General features: G+C 42.1%; 1 protein-coding gene across 3 annotated transcripts in view; it reads left to right on the top strand.

The window, feature by feature from the left end:
- gpr61 (G protein-coupled receptor 61) overlaps nucleotides 1-27,011 on the top strand; it is a 282,577-nt gene that overhangs the window by 66,059 nt on the left and 189,507 nt on the right. The window contains exon 2 of one of the 3 annotated variants that reach the window (XM_072563922.1): nucleotides 17,505-17,570. The exons of the other annotated variants lie outside the window; for them this stretch is intronic. The gene's annotated coding sequence lies outside the window, so the exon portion shown is untranslated. The remainder of the gene's footprint in view (nucleotides 1-17,504; nucleotides 17,571-27,011) is intronic. 3 annotated transcript variants of the gene reach the window in all.

Raw genomic sequence — 27,011 nt, 5'->3', positions numbered from 1 at the left:
ACTACTGCTACTGGCAGGGCATTCCATGAACTTACAACTCGCTGAGTGAAGAACCTACCCCTAACATCAGTCCTATATCTACCCCCCCTTAATTTAAAGCTATGCCCCCTTGTAATAGCTGACTCCATACGTGGAAAAAGGTTCTCACTGTCAACCCGATCTAACCCCCTAATCATCTTGTACACCTCTATCAAATCACCCCTAAACCTTCTTTTCTCCAATGAAAACAACCCCAAGTGCCTCAGCCTTTCCTCATAGGATTTTCCTACCATACCAGGCAACATCCTGGTAAACTTCCTCTGCACCCGTTCCAGTGCCTCCACATCCTTCCTATAGTATGGCGACCAAAACTGCACACAATATTCCAGATGCGGCCGCACCAGAGTCTTATACAACTGCAGCATGACCTCAGGACTCCGGAACTCAATTCCTCTACCAATAAAAGCCAGTACGCCATATGCCTTCTTCACTGCACTATTTACCTGGGTGGCAACTTTCAGAGATCTGTGTACATGGACACCAAGATCCCTCTGCTCTTCCACACTACCAAGTAGTCTACCATTAGCCCAGTAATCCATCTTTTTATTACTCTTACCAAAGTGAATCACTTCACACTTAGCTACATTGAACTCCATTTGCCACCTTTCTGCCCAGCTCTGCAGCTTCTCTATATCCCGCTGTAACCTGCCATATCCTTCCTCACTGTCTACAACTCCTCCGACTTTCGTATCATCCGCAAACTTGCTCACCCAACCTTCTAACCCTTCCTCCAGGTCATTTATAAAAATGACAAACAGCAATGGTCCCAAAACAGATCCTTGCGGAACACCGCTAGTGACGGCACTCCAAGATGAACCTTTGCCATCAACTACTACCCTCTGTCTTCTTCCAGAGAGCCAATTCCTAATCCAAACCTCCAACTCACCTTCAATGCCATATCTCTGTATTTTCTGCAGTAGCCTACCATGGGGGACCTTATCAAACGCCTTACTAAAATCCATATATACCACATCTACCGCTTTCCCCTCATCTACCTCCTTAGTCACCTTCTCAAAGAATTCAATAAGGTTTGTGAGGCACGACCTGCCCTTCACAAAACCATGCTGACTATCCTTGATCACATCACTCTTATCCAGATGTGCATAAATCCTATCCCTTACAATTCTCTCTAAGACTTTGCCCACAACAGAAGTGAGACTCACTGGCCTATAGTTACTAGGATTATCCCTACTCCCCTTCTTGAACAAGGGAACCACGTTTGCTAGCCTCCAGTCCTCTGGCACTACTCCTGTCGACAAAGAGGACACAAAAATCAAGGCCAATGGCTCTGCAATCTCCTCCCTTGCTTCCCAGAGAATCCTAGAATAAATACCATCAGGCCCAGGGGACTTATCTATTTTCACCCTTGCCAGAATTTCCAACACCTCTTCTCTACATATCTCAAAGCCATCCATTCTACTTATTCGTGCCTCAGTATTTATATCGACAACAATGTCCTGTTCCTGAGTGAATACTGACGAAAAGTATTCATTCAGCGCCTCCCCAATCTCTTCAGCCTCCACACGCAACTTCCCATTACTATCCTTGATTGGACCTATTCCTTCCCTAGTCATTCTTTTATTCCTAACATACCTATAGAAAGCCTTAGGGTTTTCCCTAATCCTACCAACTAAGGACCTTTCATGTCCCCTCCTTGCTGCTCTTAGCTCTCTCTTCAGGTCCTTCCGGGCTAACTTCCGGGGCTATTTTCAGACTTCCCTGAATTGTGAAAACCTCCTCTTTATGAACCTCAATCTCATCTCGTCTAATAGCCTGTATCTCAGTATTCTCCTCGATAACATTGTCTTTTTTCAGTGTGAATACTGATGAAAAATATTCATTTAGCATCTCTCCTATCTCCTCAGACCCCGTGCACAACTTCCCACTACTGTCCTTGACTGGCCCTAATCTTACTTTAATCATTCTTTTAATCCTGACATAACTGTAGAAAGCTTTAGGGTTTTCCTTGATTCTACCTGCCAAAGACTTATCATGTCCCCTCCTGGCTATTCTTAGCTCTATCTTTAGGTCCTTCTTGGCTGACTTATAACTCTCAAGTGCCCTAACTGAGCCTTCACATCTCATTTTTACATAAGCCTCTTTCTTGCTCTTGACAAGAGCTTCAACTTCTTTAGTAAACTACAGTTCCCTCGCTTGACCACTTCCTTCCTGCCAGTCAGGTACATACTTATCAAGGACACACAGCAGCTGTTCCTTGAATAAGCTCCACATTTCAATTGTGCCTATCCCCTGCAGTTTCCTTCCCCATCCTATGCATCCTAAATCTTGCCTAATCACCATAATTGCCTTTCCCCCAGCTATAACTCTTGCTTTGCAGTATATACCTGTCCCTTTCCATTGTTACATTAAACTTAATTGAATTGTGGTCGCTATCACCAAAGTGTTCAGCTACCTCCAAATCTAACACCTGGCCTGGTTCATTACCCAGTACCAAATCCAATGTGGCCTCGCCTCTTGTTACACTGTACATACAGTGTCAGGAAACCCTTTGGATAAAAACATTGGATAAAAACTGACCTATCTTAGGTACTCAAACTATTGTATTTCCAGTCAATGTTAGGAAAGTTAAAATTCCCCATAACAACCACCCTGTTACTTTTGCTTCTATCAAGAATAATTTTTGCAATCCTTTCCTCTACATCTCTGGAACTTTTCAAAAGCTTATAGAAAACACTCAATGGGGTGAAATCTCCATTCCTGTTTCTGACCTCAGCCCATACTACCTCAGTAGATGAGTCCTCAGAAGTCCTTTCTGCTACTGTAATACTGTCCTTGACTAACAATGCCACACCTCCCCCTCTTTTACCACCTTTGCTGATCTTACTGAAACATCTAAACCCCAGAAACTGCAACAACCATTCCTGCACCTGCTCTATCCATGTCTCCAAAATGGCCACAACATCGAAGTCCCAGGTACCAACCCATGCTGCAAGTTTACCTACCTTATTCCGGATGCTCCTGGTGTTGAACATAACTCTGATCTTCTTCACTGATAACTCAATTCAGTGGCATTGCATATTTTCTACAGCATTGTGCAGCCAATATTTTCATTACAGGAGCTTGCTGTGTGTTTGTAATAGATGTTCCATTAATATTGGTGATGTGACATCTCTATTCGCGTATTATGCAGATAATCTTGCTGTCTAGGTTATCAATTATTAACAGTCATTGCAAAGATCAGAATTGCTATTTGCAATGTATTTGTTTTACAATCCTTCCTCCACTTCTAAAAAAAACGTTCATAATATCAAAGACAATTCCAAAGCATAAAGGAACTACCACATAAGGTAAAGAGATAATGGACCAAGATATTTTCATTTGACTAAAATTCATCACAAATACATGCAAATAATTTGTGTGCTTTTTTTTAATAAGAGAGGCTAAATGAATTTGAGTGATGATCAGGGCACATAAACACATTTCATTGAAGATTCTGAGACTTCAATTCCTATTGACAAATGCAGTTTGGGAGTTAAGGCCTAAAGTGTGATGCTGCTGATATGAGAATGCTTTTCCCTCTTGTCCTTGAGGGGAAAAGAAGAGAATCGTGAAGTTTGTCAGCACAGCCTATATTGTCAGGCAAACATACGGCAGGCACAGAAGCCTGGCAGCTAGACATTACAGAATTCTGTAACTGCCATTGTATGCATCGATCATGTGCTGGTTCATCATATATTCTGATTTTTATGATCATGTTGAGTGAGAACAAGCTATTGACAGCAATAAAATGAACATTGCAGTCTTCAGTTTCTGTGTGCTACGCATGATAGGTGTTTACAGCCTGCCATCGACAGCACAAAATCACTCACAGTAAACCACCCAGTCCACTCTATTGCTTGTCTCCAAAAGCGGTGGACTATCTAACATCGATCTGAGCCCTCACAAGCATCAACCAGATGTCTTTTGTCAGTTTGATTATTGCTTTAACATTAATGTTGTGTCATCTAAGGGGTTGATTCGTTCAGTTGGCTGGACCGTTAGTTTGCAATGTGGAGTGATGCTAACAGTGCAGATTCCGTTCCTGCACTGGATGAGATTCCCATGAAGGTTCTGCTTTGTCAACATCTCCTCTCATCTTCAATGATCTTCAGGTTAAACTATCACCAGTTCTCTCTCTCTCTCTCTCGCTCTCTCTCTAATGACCTGGTAAGACTATAGTGACTTTTTTAATTCCATCTAGCCATTGTGTTCCACTGGTAAGGCTTAGTTTCAACTTGTTTTGAAAGAGTGACTTAGCCACCGTGAAGGATGAATAGAAACTTAGGTGTGGGCTCTGCTGTTTCTAAGCCAATAGGACTCTACTCATTGCTGGTAAAAACAATGACTGCAGATGCTGAAAATCAAATACTGGATTAGTGGTGCTGGAAGAGCACAGCAGTTCAGGCAGCATCCAACGAGCAGCGAAATCAACGTTTCGGGCTTTTGCCCGAAACGTTGATTTCGCTGCTTGTTGGATGCTGCCTGAACTCCTCTACTCATTGCTTCCTATTTCCACTATTTAATCCCAGTGGGTGAGACTCCCGAAAACAGAGTCAACATTTCAAGTCCAATATAAGTCTTCTTCACAACCCTGTGTTCATGGTGGGCTGGGAGGGACTGCCCTTGACATCAAATCCACATTGCAATGGGGGATTGGCAATAAACGTTGGCTAGCCAGCAATGCCCAAATCCTATGCAAGGATAAAACAAAGTCATATAACTTTGGCTAACACACTACAAAACAATCAGCAACAGACAACAAAAATACACAATCACAAACAATCAAATCAACAGGAGTAATTGAGTACTTTTACCTCCAGTTCCCTCTGTGAATTGGCACAGTGCCAGTATCACACAGTGGGTGCAGGAAGGAAAACCTTTTGATAAAATTGGTGTTATCTTTGTGTGTTGGCTGTGTATGTGGCACTCTGTGTGTTTGTATGCTGCCTGACCTGCTCTGCGTTTCCAATGCCAGCCTTTTCGATTCTGACTCTCCAGCATCTCAGTCCTCACTTTCTCCTGATGTGGAAAAGGCTTGTTGACTGAGGTGAATAATGTGTATGGTAATGTGAGGGATTTAAAGTGCCCATCTGTTTAAAACCTGATGGTCCTATATTATAAGAAACATTTTTTTTTAGATTACTTATAGTGTGGAAACAGGCCCTTCAGCCCAACAAGTCCACACCGACCCTCCGAAGCGCATTCTGGTTCTGGTTCAATAATACCTTTGAAATAACCTAACCTTAATCAGTCAGGCCTGGTTATAGTCCAATAGATTTATTTGGAAGCACTAGCTTTCAGAGTGCTGCTCCTTCATCAGATGGTTGTTTAGGTTAAGATCATGCTCGCAGAATTTATAGCCAAAGGAGTCTTATAGGTCAGGCCTATATGTCTGTAAGGCCTACATGTCACTCCAGACCAAAGTCATGTGATTGGTTCTTAATTTTCACTTAAAATAGTCTAGCAAATCATTCATTAATATCAAAGTTATTGCAATGGACTGAAACAGTTCAGTTTCACAGATGGAGACTATATTAAAGAATTCGCACAGCCAATGAAAGGCCACTACTCGCTTAGGGAAAGAAGCCACCTTTATTGTCAGGATGGCGCAAAGTTCTGAGCTGAGGCGCTTTGTAAAGTGGTCTGTGAGATATGAGCTCTGTGCTCATAGAACCAGGCAGTCGAGATGAGGCCATCAAATCTGTACCACCAAAAATACACTAGTCCCACTTTACTGTAGTAGGCCCTAACCTTGAATGTTATCACATTTCAAATGTTCACCCAAGTACTTTTTAAATGTTTTGAAGTTTCCCTGCTCAACTCTCCTCCCAGACAGTGCATTCCAGATCCCCACCACCCTCTGGATGATAAAGAGTTTTCTTCAAATGTTCCCTAAACTTCAGACTTTCACTTTAAAACGATGCCTCCTTGTTATTGTTGCTTTACCTAAGGGGAGCAGCTGCTTTGTATTTATTTTATTCATGCCCCTCATAATCTAATACAACGTACTCAGGTCGCCCCTCAGCCTTCTCTGCTCCAAAGTAAACAACCCGAACTTATCCAGCCTCTCTCCATAGCTGAAATGCTCCATCCCAGGCAACATCCTGGTGAATCTCCTTTGCATTCCCTTCAGTACAGTCACATCCTTCCTATAGTGTGGGGACGAGAACAGCACACAGTACTCCAGCTGTGACCTAACCAACGTTCTGTACAGCTCCAGTATAGCCTCCCTGCTTTTAAAATCTATGACATGACTGATAAAGAAAAGTGTATCATATGCCTTGTTAATTATTGTGTTAATCTGCGCAGGGCTTTGCAACAAGCACCCTAAGATCACTCTGTTCCTCTGAGATTCCTAATGTCTTGTCATTCAGTGAGTACACCCTTCTCGTTTACCTTCTTCCAAAGTGTATCGCCTCACAAATGGTCAAGGTTAAATTCCATCTGTCACTGATCTACTCGTCTGACCAATCAGTTTATATCCTCCTGTAACCTATCACCTTCCTCACCACTGTCAACTATCTGGTCAATCTTTGTGTCAAAGAACAAAGAAAATTTACATCCCAGGAAAAGGCCCTTCGGCCCTCCAAGCCTGAGCCGATCCAATCCACTGTCTAAACCTATTGCCCAATTCCTTAGCATCTGTATCCGTCTGCTCCCCACCTATTCATGCATCTGTCCAGACGCATCTTAAATTAATCTACCGTGCCTGCCTCTACCACCTCTGCCGGCAACGTTCCAGACACCCACCACCCTCTGTGTAAAGTACTTGCTGCGTATATCCCCCTTAAACGTTTCTCCTGTCACCTTGAATGCGTGACCTCTCGTTATTGAATCCCTCACTCTGGGAAAAAGCTTATTTCTATCTACCCTGTCTATACCCTTCATGATTTTGTAGACCTCAATCAGGTCCCCCCTCAATCTCCTTTTTTCTAGTGAAAACAATCCTAACCTACTCAATCTCTCATCATAGCTGGCACCTTCCATACCAGGCAACATCCTCGTAAACCTTGTCTGCACCCTCTCCAAAGCGTCCACATCCTTTTGGTAATGTGGCAACCAGAACTGTACACAGTATTCTAAATGCGGCCGAACCAAAGTCTTGTACAATGTTAACATGACTTGCCAGCTCTTATACACAATACCCCGCCCAATGAAGGCAAGCGTAACATATGCCTTCTTGACCACTCTATCCACCTGTGCAGCAACCTTCAGTGTACAATGGACCTACACTCCCAGATCTCTCTGCCCATCAACTTTTCCCAAGGCTCTTCCCTTGTACAGTATAGTTCACTCTAGAACTAGACTTCCTAAATGCATCACCCCACAGTTGCCTGGATTGAACTCCATCTGCCACTTTTTCGCCCAACTCTCCAGTCTATCTATATCCTCCTTATTCTTTGACAGTCCCCTATGCATTCTGCTACTCCACCAATCTTCATGTCATCTGCAAACTTGCTGATCATACCAACAGTGCCCTCTTCCTGATCATTTTTGTATATCACAAACAACAGTGGCCCCAGCACTGACCCCTATGGAACACCACTGGTCACCTTTCTTCATTTCGAGAAACTCCCTTCAACTACTACTCTCTGTCTGTTGTTGCTCACCAGTTCTTTATCCACCTAGCTACAACACCCTGCACACCATGTGACTTCACTTTCTCCATTAGTCTACCATGGGGAACCTTATCAAACACCTTACTAAAGTCCATGTATATGACGTCTACAGCCCTTCATTCATCTATCAACTTGGTCACTTCCTCAAAGAGCTCTCTTAAGTTGGTAAAGCACGATCTCCCCCACACAAAACCATGTTGTCTATCACTGATAAGCCCATTCTTTTCCAAATATAAATAGATTTTATCCCTCAGTACCTTCTCCAGCAACTTTCATCTGCAGACTTACTTATCATGTCCCCACATTCTCAACTACATCATTTATGAATGTCACAAGCAATAAGGGACTCAGCACTGTCCCTGTGATACATTACTGCGCACAGGGCTCCTAGCACACAAACAGCTTTCTACTACCACCCTCTGTCTCCTGTCATCCATTTTGCCAAGTAATCCTGGATCCTATAAACTTTGACCTTATTTATCACTTTCTCATGTAAGACCTTGTCAAAGGCCTTGCTGAAATCCATAAAAATACATCAACTGCCCTACCCTCATCCAGACACTTGGTCACCTCCTTGAAAATTCCACCAGATTTGTTTGGCAAAACAGCTTTGCAGTGGTCCACATGAGGGAGTTCAGCTAATTTACAAATATACATTCGTCACTATTTTATTGAGCATTATAAGTGAGGGAAATGGCCTATAAAGGAGAAAAAAAGGATGCGTTTATATTATAAAGCAGACAAAGTGCTGGACAAACTCACCAGGTTTGACAGCTTCTGTGTAGAGGAAATGGTTAACATTTTGAATGTAAGATAATTCTGTTTGGAACTGAAGGGTTCTGAAGATGTGTCTTACACTGTTGAGAAAAGGGGGAAGTGCAAGTAGAAGAGGAGAGAAGGTCAGGGAAAGATTAACTGGTGAGTGAGGTGAGAGAGCAAAGATGACATAGAACAAAAGACAGGTGGAATGGTAATGGAGGTGTTGCAGAACCTGTCCCCTCAGCCCACAGACATGACGCTGACCTTCTGTTCACTTGCTGTTTCAATGCAGCATCTTGCTTTCAAGCTGCTAGTTCTGTTCTCGCCTTGCTGCAGTCTTTAGTAAAGCCCAACACAAGCTGAAGGATCAGGGCCTCATTTCCACTTTGACCCCAGAGGGCAGTCGATGATGAGTTGTTGAGTATAAAGCTGAGACAGACAGATTTCTAATCAGAAAGGGGAATTTAGAAATAGCGGAAAGGAAGGAAAGTGGAGTTGAGGATGATCAGATCAGCTACAATCTCATTGAACGGCAGAGTAGATGTGATGGGTTGAATGACCTGCTTCTGCGCCAGCTTTGTATTGTCTTATAGCCCAGTGTAAAGTCAACTGTTGGGAAATCCCATTGGTTTGCTCATGTTTTGGGAAGGCATTCAGCCCACTGCTTATTCTGAGATTATGTCCTCGGTCCTAATCTCTCCCACGTGGGGAAAAAACTCTCCACATCTACCTTATCAAGCACCCTAAGAATCTTATTTATTTCATTTCCGCTCATTTCCTCTCATTCTTCGATATTCCAATGAGTACAGGCCCAATCTACTCAACCTCCCCACATCCCTTTATACCTGATATCTGAATTGTGAAACTTCTCTGGACTACTTCCAAAGCAGAAAAACAGCCTATAACTGATTTCTTAACTGAATTTAAACTCCAGCAGCTGAGTGGTAGAATTGAACCTCTATCCTTACGTCTTTAGTCTGCTGGTTCAGTGACATTATCATTACCTCACCAGCTCCCTTGTTTTTTAATCTGTTTTGAAATTTTAGTGAAGGGGAAAGTGTTGACTAGGACACTGGCTTGAAACCTTCTGCTCTTCCTCGTAGTGGCTGTGGGAACATTTGTGTCTACCTGACAGAGCAGCCTCTGCCTTGGTTTAACATCACGTTCTAAAGATGGCACCTCTAACTGTTCAGCACTCCCTCAGTATGAGTACCAGCCTGAGCTTTTCTGTTCACTTCTTTGGAGTTGGGCTTGAACCAACAGTCCTCTGTCTCATAAGTATGAGTATTACTCCGTGAGACACTACTGACGATGGAAATTGCCAGCAAGGCTGGAACATGTAGTCTTGATGATAAGTGAAGAAACTGGTTATTCAACATTGACAGTGAGACACAACATTGGGACGTCAGTTAAAATATTGCTGCAGAGAGAAGCTCAGTCAATTCAGTCGATGCAGAGGGATCCATTGCTCCAAGGAGCTGTGTAGTAAAAGCTGATTTCCTTCTCTGGCTGTTGTGTTTGCACTTTATAAGATGTTGATAGTTGGCAGTTTCTATCCCTGAATATCTAGTGAAGGGAAAGGAAGTTTCCAATCAATGGTGAGTAGTTAGGATTAGCCTGGAAAAAATACAGGTCTTTGATCAGGAGTGTTGAGATTATCTGATGGCGATGAAGCCATGCTAAGAATTGCCTGATTCCTGTGCTAAGGAAACATGCACTGGGTACAATGACAGTAATGTGCCAGTGAAAAAGAGGAAATTTAGATGGAGTCATACACTCTGGAGAATTTTCAGAGAGAGGTCGCACAACCCAGTGTAGAAGTGGGATAAGACTATTGCACTGTACTTTTGCATTGAGCAAGAGAGAATTTGCAATCTCACAGCGTGCGTGTGTGTGTCTGTATGTGCCTGTGTCTCTGTGTGAGTATGTGTATGCATGTGAGTGTGTGTGCACTTGTATCTGTTTGTATGTGTGTGTCTATGTGTGTGTGTGTGTGTGTGTGTCTATGTGTGTGTGGGTGTGCTCATGTTTGTACAGTGACATCCAAGCTGGCTGAGGTTCCCATGAAAGATTCTCCTTCTCAACCTCTTGCCTCAACCTCTCCCCCTCACCAGAGGCATGGTGACCCTCAGGTAAAACCACCACCTGTCATCTTCCCCCTCTCTCTAATGAGAGAACAGCACTATGGTCTGGTAAGATTATGGTGACTTCTTTTGTACATATTTTTTAAAAGATATATATATTTGTATAATTGAAACTGTTTGTCAATAATCTTTGATCCATTAAGTAAGTATATTTTTTGTTTATAAACCAGAAATTTGTTGTTGACGAAAGAAATCTAATACTGAAGTGGACACATTCTGTGATTGATGTTATTGTTCATATTATTGACCAGGTTAAATTTGAGGTTTCTTGTGACTAGTGGATGAGTTGAACCAGAAAAGGGGAGGAAAACAGTGACCACCCCCACCTCAGTTGTAACAAGATCAGTACGATTTCAAGATGGCGGCGCCAGCAAGGTGGCAGCTTTCAGGATCTTGGGCCTGTCCACTCCAGACTGCTGCTTCCTCCCTTCTTTCCTTACCTGTTTTGTCTTCTTTCTTTTTCTTTTCCCTCATCTTCTTCCTGTCGGTGGCAGTGGAGAAGGTGCCATTGCAGAGGAGGGTGGCCAAAGCGGGACTCTTGGTGAGGTGACACCCCCGTCCGGCAGTAGAGACATGGACTCCTGGTTGTGGTGGGTCTGGAGCCAGGGACTCCTGGTTATCAGTGAGGCAGTGGCAGCAATGGAACTGGGGATTACTGATTGCTGGGTGAGTGTGGGTCCAGTATGGAACCTGGCATTAATGGCCCATCGATGAAAGGATGGCACCTGAAGAGTGGTGACTCTGACATTGGTGGGATAGGGGCAGGTGGCAGAGAGGTAGTGGCATAGGAGGGCTGACACGGGTCTCAGGGCTCATGGCCAAAGTGAAGTCTCTTTCAGTTATACCTTTTCATTTTAAACTATTTAAAATGGTGCTGGATTGTGGTGACAGTTGAATCTTTTCACTGTATTTTGCATTATTGTTCACCATCATTTTTCATTGTTCATGATTCTCTTTAACAGTGAATGAAATGATGAGAGCCTGATTTCTCTTGCTAGAGAATCTACAGCTGTCTGTCATTGTCTAAGGAAAATGGGTTGGGCCATTTAGGACTGAGATGAGGAGAAATTTCTTCACTCAAAAGGAATCTGTGAATCTTTGGAATTCTTAGAGGACTGTGAATACTCCATCATAGTATTCGCAGTCTTCTGAGAATTCCAAAGATTCAAGTCAGATATTTAAGTCAGAAATCGATAGACAGGAAGTAATGGAACATGGTTTTGCATTGTCAGAGGAGTCATCTTTCAGCTGAAAGGTTTAACTGAGTTCCTGTCTTCCTTCTCTCTCTGTTCCTAATATTTAGAACAGTCTTGTTCTTAGGATTGTGGCCAATATTTATACCACAACCAACATAACAAAAACAGATTATCTGGTCATTAACACAATGCTGTGGGAGGAATTTATGTGCAGACTGGTGCTGTGTTTCCCAGATTATAACAGGGACTACACTTCAAAAAGGTACTTTGGGATGTCTAAAGTTTTGAAAAGCATTTTATAGAAGGAGCTACTGTGGGAAGGTAGAGTTGAGGTTGATCTTATTTAGCAGTGAAACAGACTCAAGAAGTTGTATGTTCGACTTCTGCTTCTTAGCTTTTCTGTATTTACAAGTTTAATATGCAAAGACTGCAGCCTGAACCTTATCTTTAATGCCAAAGGGAGTGCCTGCTCATGTAGAAACCACCATTTCATTTGGTATTTGATGGCATTAACCCACAGCATCAGCATAGTTCATGGTTGCTTGTTCAAAATGCATTTATTATCTGTCCTTACTGACCAAAGGACACGATCTACTTCCTTCCTGAGGGACTGAAATCAAGAATTGGATTTCGGCACTGCTTTGTCAAACATAACTGTATGCCCCCAGCATATGACCCAAATGTATGTAAATGATAGAGTGTTTGGTCTATGCCAATGGCTTGATTTTCACATAAACATTACACTGGGATCACCTCCAAATTCTTGCAGAGAATTGCCTGGTTGTAACCCCACACGGAAAATCCTGCAAAAACATTCTGCCAACAATTCCTAGCAGATGCCTTCATTTCCTGAAATATTCTTGGATTAATTCCAATTGTTCTTGGAACTCATAAATATTGTAGAGCTCCAGGTTTTTTTAAGGTATGAACTTGGACAAATTCCACTTCCTTTAGCCAACAGATAGGATTCGTCAGCATTCGATGGTGTGTATCATCTCACAACCACCAGGCCTTCCAGAGTGAGGATTGCAGTTCGTTTAACTAATCTTATCTGGTGTTTACCAGTCTCTGTGGATATAGCATGACCGTTACCGTTTCCACTGCCTCTGTGTCCTTAGAGTATTTCTCGTCTCAGACTAAACTAGATTCTTCACAGCCTTGGTGTCATATTCCACCCTGAGTATCCAACTCTATAATCACCTCCATCATGAAGGGCTGCCTGATTCCAAAAGTACACCCTCCCATCTCAGTCCACTGTCACCTTACCTTTCAGGTCAATGGCCTTTGTGATGGAAAGTGTGTGATTATTTGTATTTTAATATAATTTATTTTAGATTTTGAATTTTGAATAAATGGCTTACAGGTTTGCGTCTCTGTGTATAAGAAAGTTTAATGATTAACTTATCAGCATTTTGGGAGCCAGGATCTTTGATTAAATAAGTGTGAGGGAGGGAGTCCTTGGGTGATAATGGAAATGAGTTTACATTGGGATAGTTTTACGAGCAGCTAGGGTAAACGTGAAGAAGCATTAATTTGTTTTCTGTTATTGTATAGGGAAAAGAAGCATTGCTTCAAAAGGGAAACATAAACTTCTGCAAAAGCTCAGCAGGTCTGCCAGCATCTGTGGAGAGAAATCAGAATTAATGTTTCAGGTCCAGTGATCATTCCTCAGAACATTTGTTAACTCTGATTTCTCTCCACAGACCTGCTGAGGTTTTCCAGCAATTTCTGTTTTTGTTTCTGATTTACAGCATCCACAGTTCTTTCGGTTTTCATTGCTTAGAAAGCTTTTGTTTCAGTTAGTAGAAGTCCTGGTTGAAGTTTGATGCATTAAAAAGTTTATTTCAGAGATAAGAGTTAGGCTAGAATTGTTAGGAAATAGGTTATCTCAGTGTAAGGATTTAGTTTGAAAGTGCCAGGCTAAAAAGTTTTGGTTAGAACACTGAAGGGGTTGAGAAAGTGATGAGAAAGTTTCAGTTTAGTGTGTGACTAATCGACTAAGAGGCTTCCAAACTCTCAAGACTGGTAATTGCACAAAATAGTTGTCTATAAATGTGATAGAGAAGAGGATTAATTCTGAGTTGATAAGATGTAGAGCAGGAAAGGCACAGCAGGTCAGGCAGCAACAGATGAGCAGGGGAATCGATGTTTTGTGTCAGGACCATTCATCAGGACTGACCTGAAACATCAACTCCCCTGCTCCTCCGATGCTGCCTGACCTACTGTACCTTTCGAGCTCTACATTTTATTGACTCTGACTTCTAGTATCTGCAATCCTTACTATCTCCAGAGGATTAATTCCCTCTGGTGTTTGAGTACTAAAGATTGCTGGTGTCAAAGATGGGATTGCATTTTTAGTCTGTTTCAAAATCTATGAAGTACAGTCATATGTAAGTAGCTTGTTTTATTCTTTTTTGTCTCCATTCCTTTTGTGTAATAAACATCACTTTTAATGTTAAAACTAGCATAGTATGATTGTATTTCAGCAAAAGACCACTTTGGGATATAAAATAAAACAAGGTATGATCTATCAAGCCAGATTTCTGTCTGGGATGTGACTTGTCCAATACGATAGTGGGAGTGGGAGTGGGAGTGTAACAGCTTTCATTAGGACTGGAAAAAAATCAAAGCTGTGACAGGTTTTAAGTGAGCAGAGAGGCAGTAAAAGCAGATGAAAAATCAAAAAAGGAAATCTGTGACAGGTATAAGGCAAAATTTAAAAAAAAGAATGAGAATACGAGGCAAAATGAGTTGATTATGGGAAGAGAATAAGGCCCAAGTTTCTCCTGGTAGGATGGCGGTGGAGTCGGACTTCTGAACTTCAGGTTCATCCACTCCGTCCGCTTCCCTTCTCGTTTCTTTCCTTTTTTTCTTCTCTCGTGTTTTTTCCCTCCCCTTCTATTAGATTTTACTTACCTCTTGGTAAAGAGCTCAGTCGCAGCAACAGGCAGGCGGTGAGTGGGCCCAGCAGCACAGACTTAGGGCAGTGGAGATGGAGGTGGGTTTTGGGTTGGTTCAATGCCCTCTAGTATTGGTCTGCATTGGTGAGGACCAGCTTGGGTTCATGGTAGTGTGGGCGTCGGTGGAGGAGAGACGGCAGCAAAGAGAGCGCGATCTTTGTTCCAGCAGTAGCAGCACGGCGAAGAGGACCCGTGCCTGATCACTAGGCCCATGATGGAACACTTCACCAGAAGGACAGCATTCTTTATTTCATAATTTTTCTATCTTTATATTCTAAGATTTAGTTTATTTTTCTGTTTTAAAATGGCACCAGAGGCTGGCGACACTATCCAACACTTCTTACTGTAATTTTGTAACAAGGTAGACATGACAATAAATAAATAAATAAAATCAAGAGTATGAGGTATGCAATGAAGAGAATGTTTCAAAAGAATGGGACAGTGGCATTAGAGAATGTGGGACAGGATGAAGTGAAGTCGATGCAGCTATAAGAATCTCTGAGGTTACAGTTAATCCTTTGTCACCAATCTGCAGCAATAACTCTTGTTTCTCCCTCCCTGTTCAGTTGAGTATTTACAACACTTTCTGCTTTTATTTCAGATTTCCAGCATCAGCAGCATTTTGCTCATTATGTTTATAGTACATGGTAAAAGTAACTTGTGCCTGGAGTTGGAGGAGGTCAGCGAGGTCTTTAACGAATACTTTGCTTCAGTATTCACTCGTGAGAGGGACCTTGGAAGGCTGAGGGACTTGGGTGTGTTCTCATTGGAGAGAAGGAGGCTAAGAGGGATTTAATAGAGACATACAAGATGATCAGAGGATTAGATAGGGTAGACAGTGAGAGTCTTTTTCCTTGGATGATGCTATTGGCTTGCGCGAGGGGGCATAGCTGCAAATTGAGGGGTGGTAGATTTAAGACAGATGTCAGAGGCAGGTTCTTTACTCAGAGAGTGGTAAGGGTGTGGAATGCTCTGCCTGCCAATGTAGTTAACTCAGCCACATTAGGGGCATTTAAACAATCCTTGGATCGTGTAGGGGGATGGGCTTAGTTCACGGGTCAGTGCAACATTGAGGGCCGAAGGGCCTATTCTGCGCTGTATTGTTCTATGTTGTATGTTCTATTTGTGAGGACAGCGTGAAACAGGCTGATATGTTTGAATAGGTTGATGTTAAGAAGGAGGATGTACTGGAAATTTAAAAAATCATGAAGATAGATAGACCTCCTGGGCCAGTTGGGATATACCCACGGTTACTACGGGAAGCGAGGGAAGTGATCGCTGTGCCTTTGGTGATGATCTTTGCATCCTCAATGTCCACTGGAGTAGTTCCAGGTGATTCGAGGGTGGCAAATATCATTCCATTGTTCAAGAAAGGGCATAGGAATAATCCTGGGAATTATAGACCAGTCAGTCTGAGGTCAGTGGTAGGCAAATTATTGGAGAGGATTCTGAGAGACAGAATAATTTGATTTGACATAGTCAGCATGGTTTTGTGAGGGGCAGGTTATGCCTCACAAGCCTTATTGAGTTCTTTGAGGATGTGACAAAACACAAGCAGTGGATGTGATGTGTATAGATTTTAGCAAGACATTTAATAAGGTTCCCCCTCGTGATAGCCACCGTGGGAAAATGTCTCTGGCTATCCACTCTATTTATGCCTCTAATCGTTTTGTATACTTCTATCAAGTCACCTTTCATCCTTCTTCGCTCCAAAGAGAAAGGCCCCCTCATGGTAGGCTCATTCAGAAAATAAGGAGCCATGGGATACAGGGAACATTGGCTGTATGGATACAGAATTGGCTGGCCCATAGAAGTCAGAGGATGGGGGTAGATGGAAAATGTTTAGCCTGGAGCTCGGTGATCATTGGTTTTCCGCAGGGATCTGTTCTGGGACCTCTGCTCTTTGTGATTTTTCTAAATGACTTGGATAAGGAAATGGAAGTGTGGGTTAGTAAGTTTGCCAATAACACAAAAGTTGGTGGAGTTGTGGATAGTGTGGAGGGCTGTTGTAGGCTGCAACGAGATATTGACAGGATGCAGAGCTGGGCTGCTAAGTGGCAAATGGAGTTCAACCTGGAAAAGTGTGAAGTGATTCATTTTGGAAGGTTGAATTTGAATGCAGCTTACAGGGTTAAAGTTAGGGGGGTTGAATTTAAGAGCTGTGAGATTATATTGCAACTCTGTAAAGTCCTGGTTAGACCATACTTGGAAAATTGTGTTCAGCTCTGATCGTCTCGTTATAGGAAGGATGTGGAAGCTTTAGAGAGGGTGCAAAGGAGATTTACCAGGATGCTGCCTGGACTGGAGGGCATGTATTATGAAGAAGGATTGGGGGAGTTTGGGCTTTTCTCATTGGAACGAAGAAGGGTGAGAGGTGACTTGATAGAGATGTACAAGATGATGAGGGACATAGATAGAGTGGATAGCCACCGATTTTTCCCCAGGGTAGAAATGGCTACCATGACGGGTCATAATTTTAAGGTGATTGGAGGAAGGTTTAGGGGAGATGTTAGAGGTAGGTTCTTTACACAGAGAGTGGTGGGTGTGTGGGATGCCCTGTCAGCGGTGGTAGTAGAGTCAGATACATAAGGCGCATTTAAGCAAATCTTGGATAGGCACGTGGATAATAGTAAAATGTAGGGTATGTAGGTTAGTTGATCTTAGAGTAGGATAAAAGATGAGCACAACATTGAGAGCTGAAGGGTCTGTACTGTGCTGTACTGTTCTATGTTCTAACCTGGTAAAGATCTAGCCAGCTGAGCTTTTATAATAGATACTGTTTTACAGCCTGTTCCCAGGAATGGAGGCAGAGAAGTTGGCAAAGGGAAAAGCCCAGCGCTGGATTGAGTCAAGGTGAGAGAAGTGTCGAAACTGGAGTAAAAGCTGATGAAATTTTCCAAATCTGAGGTGAGGGCAGGAAATGGCATTAATACATCAAGGTGATAAGAGAAGAGATGAGGGAGGGGATCTGAGTAGGGCTGGATTGAAGACTGCTCCACAATGAGGCAGGCTTGGCTGGGGCTCACATGAAAGTACTGGGTGGAGCCAAAGACAACACAGAACCAGGCTAACGGGCCTAACTGTACAAAACAGGTGTTTCTACTCCATACAAACCTTCTCTCCCCCAAATTCATCTCACTCAAGCACCATAACTTTCTATTCCTTTTTCTCTCAAATATTAGTGTAGTTTCTATTTAAATACATTTATGCTGGTAATCTCCTAATCAACTGTTCTACTCCCTGGGTCACCTTCAGCTCTTCACCACTCTCTTGGTAAAGAAGTTTCTCACAGATTCACTATTGGATTTACTCATTGCTATTTTAAAGGAATGAACTTTCATGTGTGGCTTCTCCACAATTGGAAACAAGTTCTCTGCTTTTGTAAAACTGCACTGTTGTTTTAGTGAGCTCTATAAATTGTCTTTTTTTCAAGAGAAAAGAGCATCAGTTGTTCAATTTTTCCTGATCCTTCTAATCTTATTGTGCTTTCTGTTGTGCTTCTATATCCTTTTAATACGGGGACCAAAACTGCTTTCAGGACTAAGTGTTACCTTTGAAGTCTTTCTGCTTCCTTCTATATATAGTCAAACAAAGGCAATGTAATAGTCATAGCCAACAATGGAGCATTGGCATTCTTCTTCATTAGAAAGAGGTGATTGGTTCTGTAGTCTAAGGGACACCAATCTGCAAGTATGGGCCAAGGTGAGGAGGCAGAGCCTCCATGACCCAGCAGAGTCAGTACAGGGATTTGCCTCACGGCATTGGCATCACTCTGCTTCACCCTCTAGCCAACTGCACTAACCAACTCCACCTGAGTAAGACAAAAACAGCACCTTTTGCAGTTCCCTCTTTGGTTGATTTCTAAAGATTACCCAAGTTGAAAAGTTCTGCAAGAATTTAATAGAAATACCCCACTAGCAAAATCTTATCCATAAAAAGCGGATCAAGATGGCATCTGTGATAAAGAATTACAGTGTGTTGAAAATTCTGTGAGACATGGTGCCAGCTATTTGTGCTTTGATCTATTTCAATCGCTAATTAAATTTACAGAGATGGTTCTGAACTGCTGGACTATGGCTGGTGAGAGATCCAGTGAATTGTTTGTCCTAAATCCCACTTCCCTCATTCTCTAGTCTTAATCTAATTCACTTGGTTTTACAACAACCTAAGCTGTAATTCCATTTGACTGTCAAATCCTTGCTCTTTATTTTTACCTATACACAAATAGATGGAAGATATCACAGAAAACCCACAAAAGAGGGTATTCATTGGATGATTATTTTGGTAGAAATAGTGTGTATGGGTATGGGGAGAAAGCAGGAGGTTGGCAGTAGGTAATGATGATTGTTTGAAGAGCCAGTGCAGGAATAATAAGCTGAATGGCCTCTTTTTGTGCTGTAACAAATTCTGTGATAATTTCCCAGTGTGGGATGAACCAATGGTCATTGCTGATTCCTGATTTCTTTGGAAGGAGCAGTGAAGCAGATTGGAAAAAACTGAAACTATCAGCTTGGTGTGGGTTACAAAAGATTCAAAATCCTAAGGAGAAAGTGAGGACTACAGATGCTGGAGATCAGAGTTGAGAGTGTGGTGCTGGAAAAGCACAGCAGGTCAGGCAGCATCCGAGGAGCAGGAGAATCGACATTTCAGGAATAAGCCCTTCATCATTCCTGACCTGATCGGTCGATTCTCCTGCTTCTTGGATGCTGCCTGACCTGCTGTGTTTTCCAGCACCACACACTCGATGATGTACAAAATCCTAAACCAGGCCAGTTTAAAAACTCAAATAGTCTTTCAAGTAGAAAGTGAAGTACATAACAAATATACAGCATAGTGTGCAGGCCATTTAGCATGTTGTGCTGTGCTTTTGAAAGAGTAAATCACTCATCCCACTCCCCTACTTTACCCTCATAGGCCTGTGAAACGTTTATTTAGAATTGTACATCCGATTTTCTATTGGCTGTAGTTCCACCACCCTTTCAAACAGTGCTTTCCAACTTACTGTGTAAAAATAAAGTCTCATCTCTCATCCTTTCTGATATTTGTGCCAATTATCATCAGTCTCTCTGGCATTTTGAAGAGTAGTTGACATTCGTTTACATTCAATTTTATCAAATTGAGAGATGGCAGAAGCTTGGAAACATGACCAAAGGTCATTGAGCTGAAATATTGACTCTGTTTCTCTCTCTACAGATGCTGCCAGGCCTCCTGAGTTTTTCCAGAGTTTTCTGTTTTTAGTTCAAACTTCCAACATCTGCATTTGAGTTCATGCTGTAGTGGATATGGTTTGACAGCCTGCCCCAAGAAATGGAGATAGAGAAGTTGAAGAAGAGAAGGGAGCAATCAGAGCCATCTTAGAGAGTGGGAGAAAACTATCTAGAAATTCAAAAAACAGGTAGTAAGAGTTTCCACAGTAATTTCAGAAAGAAAAGAGAAAGTAAAGCAAGGTTTGATTCTCTCGAGGGAACTAATCACGGATAATGGGGAACTGGCAATGAACTGAAGAGATATTTTCAATTTGCTTTCACTGCAAAGGATACAGATAACGTTCCAGAAATTATTGTAAATCAAGAGGTAAAAGGGAAAAAGAAACCTAAGACAATCACAATAACCAGGAAGGTGTCCTGATAAGGCTACCTAGACTACACCTCCTCTGATTTCATGCCCACCCCCCCCCCCCGTAAAAATGCTATCCCTTACTCCCAATTCCTCCGCCTGCTCCCAGGAGGAACAATTCCACTCCAGGACATCCCAGATGGACTCCTACCTCAAGGACCGCAATTTCCCCTTCCACGTGATCAACAATGCTCTCCAGCACATCTCCTCCACTTGCTGCACATCCGCCCTTAAACCCCACCCCTCCAACTACAACAAGGACAGAACCCACCAACCCCCACCCCCTCCCACGGTCCTGGATACAGCACATCATCTTCTGCCATTTCCATCACCTACAATTAGACCCCACCATCAGAGATATAATTCCCTCCCCACCCTTATCTGCATTCCACAGAGACCAATCCCTTTGTGACTCCCTTGTTAGGTCCATGGCCCCACCAAACCATCCTCCAAGGCACTTAGAAAATCTTAATACAACCAGGTAGAGTCAACATGGTTTTGTGAAAGGAAAAACGTGTTCAACTAATTTATTTGAGTTCTTTGAGGTGGCAACAAGGAATGGAGAAGAGAGTGTTCTGCCTCACTGGGGTATCACACTTGAAAAAAGCTCTGCTATTCCCAAGTTCATTACAAAAATTAAAAATTTAAAAAAGTGTACAAAGTTCCTCAATTTTACCTGATTTTCAGACTCATGTTGATAGAAGGCACAGACCAAGATCTTGTTCTGAACAAGAGTCACCATTTCTTACAATAAATTAAATTCCAGGTACAGGGAAACAATGTTAAATTGCCAGCATTGCCTTACAGATAGGGCAAAATAGGTTCCAAGCTGAAGGGAAAACCAGGAAAGACAGTTCAGTCGTCTTGTTCTCAGGTCCTATTGTTGAGGTGATCCTTACGACTCTTCTGCTGGCCAGTGCCTTGCTTCATCTTTCTTTCTCTGGATGCTTCCCCTAGTTGGTAAGAGACACAAGATGGTTGATTCACCTAAAAAGACCATAAATTGTTTGCATGTCTTTGTTAGACAGCAATGGAGACAGAGTCAATGTTTTTACAAGAGAGGTAACTAAATTTTTGACTAACAAGGGACATAGTAGCTATCAGAGGTAGGCAGGAAAGTAGGGTGGAGGTCATGATCTTATCGAATGGATAGTGTGTTTGAATGGCCTTACTTCAGTTCCTAATTTAAGTGCTCGTAAGTGAAGGTGATAAAAGGGTGAAAAAGAGAAGCAAACTTGGTGAAATATTCTAGTTTGGGGTGAATGTAGGAAAAGACAGTGTATGATCATCAGCGTAACTGATTAAAGAGGGGACCTGAGCAGGACTAGAATAAAGAATGCTCCTGCAGTCCTGTCAGACTTTCCTACATTTAGATTTATTATTTTGAAATTATTATTTTTCAGAATTTCCTATCTCCTCATTCAGACTTGTGAATTGTTAGAGGGAGGGACACCACAGAGTAAATCATTTTAATCATAGAATCCTTACAGTGCTGAAAGAGGCCATTTGGCCCATCAAGTCCTGCATTGACCCTCCAAAGATCTACCCTATCCTCATAGCCCCACATTGACCATGACTAATCCACCTAGCCTGCCACATCCCTGGTCACAATGGGTAATTTAGCATGGCCAATCCACCTAACCTGCACATCTTTGGACTGTGGGAGGAAACCCATGCAGACATGGGGAGAATGTGCAAACTCGACACAGACATTTGCCTGAGGCTGGAATTGAACTTGCGTCCTTGGTGCTATGAGGCAACAGTTAACCACTGAGCCACAGTGCCACCTAAATGCTTTCCTTTGTCAAGGTCAAGTTCAAGTTCAGAAAGGTTGCACAGGAAGTAAATATGTCTCTGCTGTAGCGCAGGCAATGATAGATCTACTGTGACATGAAATGATGAACCTTTACTTTCTCTGTCATATCTTTTTCCTCATTGTCCTCAGAGATGGGCAATATCGCTGCAACAAAATCCTAGAGCCTCCTCCCTAACAGCACCCACACCACAGACAGCACCCACACCACAGTCAGCAGCGGTTCTGAAAGCGGCTCAGTACCATCTTATGAAGAGGTATCAAGTGTGGCCATTAAATATTTGCCTAGACATCCCGTGAATTAAGAAAAAGGCATGTATGCATTGTCGAACACCCATTCAGTCCATTCTGTCCTTGTCTACAGTTACCATGTAAGCAGTCCCAATAGCAGTTACAATTGGTATTTCCATATCCCTTTAAAACTTCTTCTATTGTGTTCGCCCTCCGATCTCATTTCAAATGCTGACATGGTTTGTGCCTCCACCATTGACCCTAAGACTGAATACCATATACTCAGAACTATGTCCATGTGAAGAGCTTTCTCCCACCTTCCATCTTTATTCTGTCACACTACATTTTGTATATATGTCAAATGCCGATATGAGATCTGCAAAATTTGAATAATCATTCTTCAAACTCAAAGGAGTTAGAACTTTACTTGTTTAATTCTTCCAGGCTTATAGCCCAGAAGAGGCCCTGGTTCAGACTTTTCAAAATTTATTGATGCGATGTGGGTGTCACTGGCTGGGCCAACATTTATTGCCTGTCCCTGGTTGGCCTTGAGAAGGTGGGGGTGAGCTGCCTTCTTGAACCACTGCAGTCTGTCTGCTGTAGGTAGATCCACAATGCCCTTGGGCAGGAAGTTCCAGGATTTTAACCCATTGACACTGGAGGGATAGCAATATATTTCCAAGTCAGGATGGCAAATGGCTAGGAGTAAACATTGCAGGTGGTTTTCCCATGTATCTGCTGCCTTTCAGCTCCCAGGCGAATGTGATTGTGGGTTACAAGGAGCATTAATGAATTTCTGTGGTGCATTCTGTAGATGGCATACTTTGATGTAACTGGGCATCGATGGTGGAGAGAGTGGATGGTTGTGGACATGATATCAATTAACTGGGCTGCTCTGTCCTGGATGGTGTTAAACATCTTGAGTGTTGTTGGAGCTGCACCCATCTAGGCAAGTGTAGAGTCTTCCATTACACTCCTAGCTTGTTGCCTTGTGGATGGTGGACAGGTTTTGGGGAGTCAGGAGGTGCAGAAATCTTAGCCTCTGATCTTCACTTGTAGCCATTGTGTTTGTCTCATTAGTCCAGTTCAGTTTCTGGTCAATGGTAACTCCAAGGATGTTGATAGACTAGCTGCTACAAGTTCCATTACACATTGCATGCTAGGTCCAGCTGTAAAATGTTCCCTACAAAATCACCTTTTTTAAAATTGTACTTTAGTTCCTAACTCTAATATATAACATGTATACAACAGTACATCACATTACTCTCATTGTTCTACTCCACAACCTGTAGTAACAATCTGTTTCTAGCTCAACCTATCCCACTTTATTATTATTTTAAATCGATACATCATATGACAGACAATGCTGTTCCAATCAGCAAAGGCTCAATGAACTACATCTCTTAGTTGGAAGGTGTAGTGATTGGAGCGAGGTTAGCGGGGTGGACTTCATAGAATCTGATTTCCTTGACTGGGGCTGTTAACCTGGTCCAATCAGGGAGCCCTGGCTGACCGATATAAACAAGAATGTCAGGTGTTCTGTTCACTCTGAGAGCTGGCTCTGAGGGAACTGGATCACTGTCAAGATCTCTTCATGTGTAAATAAAGGGGGACTTGGTGACGAGATACTGCCCTGTGCAGTTACTTCAGAAGGTTTATTTGTGAAGAAGTTACTGAAAATATTATTGTGGACAGAATCTTTTGTTTTGTGCATCTAAGTTGCCTGAAAGTTGGTTATTTATTGACTGTGTACAGCTATCTGGGCATAATGCCAGTGTGCTTGATTTCTTCTCAAATGGAAACAGGGCTAGATCTTTAAAGCTTTTCATCGTCCTTCCCATTCTGTTGAAAAGTTGGATTGATTTTTGGGATTACTTTCCATCTTGACTGAAGCTTTTGAAAGGAAAGCACCTTCAGTGAAAGATTCTTTCAATAGATATATAGATCTTCTTTAAAAGGTCAAGCAACCCAGCTGGAAATGATACTCTGTCCCAGATGCTTCCTTCAATCTCCTTAATTCTTTTGTGGAGTTGTGCCACTCTGTAATATTGTTATGATGCCCATAACATTGTCACAGACTTACTAGACCAATAGAACACCATCATTTCAGGTTTGTGATGGTGGTATTATGCATAATAAGCTCCGATTTCAATAATGAGTACTGACTAATGTCACCAGAGTCCTCCTGGAATTTCTCACAGATATTCTCATAGACATTCTTCTAAACTCTAATGAATGTAGTCCTAATTGATCCAGTCTCTCTTCATAAATCAGTTCCTGGGATCAGTCGGGTAAACCTTCATTGCATTCCATAGCTAGAATATTCTTTCTTAGTTAGGAGACTAAATCTGCACACTGCAAAATATGGGCAGGAAGAAAACAATCAAAGGAATTGAAAGATAGAAAGGTAGGAAAAGCTGTGCATACTTTGAACATCATTATATTCTCTGGGATGTCACAAAGGTATGACACAAGAAGCAGACTTGTGAAAAGGGACACTGATTTACACCGTATGAGAAGGGGATCTGATTGGTTGGGCCATTACTGGCATAGAGATGCTGCAAGAATAGTTAACTGTCAATCTTAACTCTCAGACCATACAAATCGATTCTAATTGGTCAGCATGTTGCCATGGAAAAGTAGCAGAGATGAAGAATGCTGAAAGTGAAGTGTCATCATTGTTGGAATGTATCTGCTCCCATCAAAGTCCCACAAGAAATGAAGAGACAAATGACCAATTAATCCATGTTTGACATTTCTGGCAAATGACCAGGCCATTGAGAGAAATCCTTGCTGTTCCTTCATTACTGTTTGGGGTTTTTTTATATCCATTTGAACAAACAGAGTGTAATAAAATATTACAATCCAAGGCAGGTAGACTGAGAGGTAGAGTAGAGACAGGATTAAGAGTTAGTCAAAGGTACAACTTCAGAGAGAGGAAAATTCATTAGGTACTGGGTGAAATAAGTCATTGTGCAAAAGTGTTTCTGAATGACAGATCTTTCTCGTCAGTGAACCAACTGCATAACTGTGCATTATCTGTCAGATATTTCACTCCTACGCTTCAATTAAACCCATCATTATTTTGCAGTTTAGTCAAGCATTAACTGGGCACTCCAACCTGATGAGACAAAATTAAGAACAGCAACTACAGGAATTGAAAGATGTTAATTTGTTATATTCCAGATTCAGTTTGAAATTAGAACCGGATTTAAAAAGCACAAAACAGACCTTCCAGCTCAGTTCCTCTCTGGAGCAACAAGATCCGTCAATCTACGTTTGTTACCTGGCCATGGAGTTCTACCTTTCTCAAAGTGAGCTCTCTCTCAGAATGTGGCTGTTGCTGATGAGACCTCACCTGAAAGCTTGCGATTTCAAATTAAACCTGTTGGACTATAACTTGGTTTTGTTTGACTTTTGACCTGGTGAGAATGGCATTAGTACCCATCCATAAAGATTCCAAGAAGGTGGTGGTTAGTTTTCTTCTTAAATTTCCAGCATCCACAATGGGCATTGTTACCATTTGTGACAACTCACCAGTTCGCAAGATTGTTTCTGACATGGAGTGAGGGTCAGCTGACATGGCAATGGAGGCACAGATAGGTTCAAGGGTTACTGAGGGTAGAAGGGTCCTTCCTTAGATTGTAAATTTAAAGATGTATGCCCACCTGAAGGCCAGAGGGCAGTCAATAGGGCCAGAAATTTCAATCAAAAACACCTGGCAAAGCCCAATGATTAAGCAGCATATGAAAAGCATGAAAGGAAGGTGTTTGTTAACTCCTGGTGAAGGAGAACCTCAATTTTCACTAACTATTTTCAAATTCCTCCATGGCCTTGCCAGTTCCACAGGCCTCTGAGGAACCTTCACTTTTCCAATTTTAGTCTCTTGAAAACCCCTGATTTTAATCATTCAGCCAATGGTAGCAGTGCCCTCTGCTGTCTGGAGCCTAAACTCCAAAATTCCTGCCCTAAACTTCTCCATGTCATCACCACATTCTTCCTTTAAAATGCACCTTAAAATCTGCTTCTTCCCATCTTCCTGATAAATTCTTACATGTTTCAGTTAAATTTCATTTGGTAACACTCCTGTAAAGCAACTTGGGGACATTTTACCACAGCCAACTTGTTGTTGTCCAAGTACTAGAACAGCTGCTGTTCTTACACTAACTAATTGTTGTTTGACAGCTTGTACAAAAGCTCGTTGAAAAATTGGATGAAAGAATAGTCTTGTCTTTCTGAGGACAAAATGAGTGAAAATCAGGCATCACCCAATCCGAATGCTTCCCTTTGTTTTCATTAATCATGCAAAACACACTTTGGCTGTAGGTGGTAAACTCTCATGAGCAAGTAATGGCGATTAGCATGGATCATTCTTGCAAACATCGCTGTCATAAGCCTCAACAAATGTTTGAAATCTAATATATTAAATTTAAGAAAAAAAACTTGCATTTATATGACTTCTCTCATGACCTCAGAACTTCCTAAGTGCTTTGCAGCCAATGGAATGCTCTTGAACTATGGTTACTAACACAGGAAGCAAAGAGCAACCTTGGAGCGTGATGCTCATCATTCCGACCCCAAACAAATCATTTAAAACAGTCCAACGAGTCACTGCCATTATGATGTGGCTGTGG

Source organism: Chiloscyllium punctatum, chromosome 45 (assembly GCF_047496795.1).
Source record: "Chiloscyllium punctatum isolate Juve2018m chromosome 45, sChiPun1.3, whole genome shotgun sequence".
NCBI classification, from domain to species: domain Eukaryota; kingdom Metazoa; phylum Chordata; class Chondrichthyes; order Orectolobiformes; family Hemiscylliidae; genus Chiloscyllium; species Chiloscyllium punctatum.
This window is presented reverse-complemented; position numbering and strand designations above follow the sequence as displayed.